Here is a 2,173-nt window from a genome sequence, read left to right as displayed (position 1 = left end):
CTCTTCATGCAAATACAGGCAGTCCTCGTTTAGCAACCATTCAAAGATACAATAGCAGTGAAAAAAGAGACTTACGACCACTCCTTGGACTTGACTGTTGGTGGCATCCGCACGCTCACAGGATCAAAATCCGGGCCCTTGAAACCATCATGTATTTATGGTGCTGGTAGCATCCTATGGTCACTGTGGTAGCATCACCATTTGCAACCTTAGATGAAATTAAACATTAATGAAGTTCTAACAGAATTAAGGAGAAATTTCCTGACAGTGAGAATGATGAATCAATGGAACGACTTACCTCTAGAATTTGTGGGGGCTCTATCACTGCAGGTTTCCAAGAAACATGGGACACTGTTTGTCTGGAATGGTGTAGGTTCTCTTGTTTTGAGCAGCAGGCTGGACTAGAGAACCTCTAAGATCCCTTCCAGTTGCAATTCTACGTTTTATGTTACATTCTTGTAGCAATTGGAAGCTAGGAAAGACGGATTCAGGGCTCGGCATTTTAACCACTAAAATTTAGGGAACCCCAGACAAAGCAAACTCCGCCCCCCCAGTGACATCACTGTACAAGCCCCTCCTTCATAATCCTTACCCCCAGAGGGAGGGGGCCATAAGGGACTTGTACTGAAAACTAGTCTTGTTCTTTGTTTGCTAGCAAAGAAAACAGACCCAGCTTATCTGGGCTTGTTTTTTTTGCTGGGAATTGCCTGGTTTTTGTTAGCAAGAAGAATTTGTGCAGGGTTTTTTTCCCCCGCTTTTTAATAATTATAATAATAATAATAATATACTAGGACTCAAGTTAATGTCCATTTCCAAGGTTATCTCAGAGCGGCAGAAAAATGGTTTTCAGTAGGAACCAGACCGTTTTTCCCCAGTGATTCAGTAACGAATGATCCTGCCTGACTAAACATCTTGATGCGACAAAACTCACAATGATCCACAACTGGATTGGACGCACGTGATTTTTTCACTGTTTGCAAAGACAGTTTCTGCTCCCAAGAGGCCTCCCTCCAGTAGCTCCCTCCATTGCTGGGGTGGAAAAAATCCTGCGTTGTTCCTACCCACCCCACAGTTCTCATTCAGTTTGGTTAAGAGAATAAGAGGTCATGTTTTCAGAGTAGGGGTGGTGTGGTGGCCCAGAGGTGGAGCTCTCGCCTCACAATTGGGAGGCTGTGAGTTCGATCCGAGGTAGAGGCAGATATTTCTCTCTCTGGGCGCCATGAGAATTTATCTGCTGAATATAACTCTGCGTTGGTGACAGGAAGGGCATCTGGCCATTAAAACACCCTGCTAGCTCCATTCAATTGCCCAGACTCCACCCTGCGAGGGATTATTGTGTCGTTAAATGAAGAAGATGATGTGTTTTTAGAATGTGTGTCAAGGTTGCACTTAAGGGTTGCACACAATGTGATAGTTGGGTTTACCCATTTTGGGGTGGGTTCAGACAATACAAGGGACTCTCCATGAAGGAAACAGGCTGTGTGTACTGTACGAACAAGCCGAGCTACTAAATGCAAACTAAGATTAACACTAATCATGCTATTCGTGTTGCGAAAACATACTTGACCTAGTTAAACGTGTGCCTGCATGAAGTTGGTGCAGGGGTGTGTGATGTGTGAAGGTTGTTGTTTGTTGTCGATGCTCTCTTTCGTGGTTTGTAGACTTCCTGTCACCCTACAAAATAGACCACATCACACACACAAAAACCATTAAAAAAACCATACAGGTCGTCTCGACCTACGACAGTTCATTTAGTGCCCGTTCCAAGTTACAGTGGCACTGAAATAACTGACTTATGACTGTTTTCACACTTACGTCCCTGTGGTCACCTAATCCAAGTCCAGGTGCTTGACAATCGATTCATATTTATGACGGATGGCCCCTTTTGGGACTTCTGGTGAGCAAAGCCAATGGGGAAGCCAGATTTGCTTATTAACTTCATGTTATTAACTTAAGGACTGCAGTGATTCACTTAACAACGGGTGGCAAGAAAAGTCATAAAACGGGGTCAAATTCACTTAACAAAACGTCTCGCTCAGCCACAGAAATTTTGGGCTCGATGGTGGCCATTAATCAAGATTAGCTGTCACCAACTTTATTGAGAGAGGCCAACGCTTGAAAAAAAAATCTCAGCGGATAGGTGGCCTTCAACTCCCAGAATTCCCCAGCCAGC

At 44.2% G+C, this 2,173-nt stretch overlaps 1 protein-coding gene across 1 annotated transcript in view; it reads left to right on the top strand.

Annotated features, from left to right (window-relative positions):
- LOC148129594 (uncharacterized) overlaps window positions 1-688 on the top strand; it is a 4,637-nt gene extending 3,949 nt beyond the window's left edge. The window contains exon 3 of the mRNA XM_087942831.1: window positions 1-688. This exon is cut by the window's left edge and continues 1,184 nt beyond it. The gene's annotated coding sequence lies outside the window, so the exon portion shown is untranslated.
- Window positions 689-2,173: the final 1,485 nt, after the last annotated feature.

The sequence above is a fragment of the Notechis scutatus genome, chromosome 13 (genome assembly GCF_049901735.1).
Source record: "Notechis scutatus isolate UNSWTSFEM ecotype Mainland chromosome 13, rNotScu1.2, whole genome shotgun sequence".
NCBI lineage: Eukaryota > Metazoa > Chordata > Lepidosauria > Squamata > Elapidae > Notechis > Notechis scutatus.
Note: the sequence above shows the minus strand (reverse complement) of the source record. Positions and strands in the feature narration are given on the sequence as shown.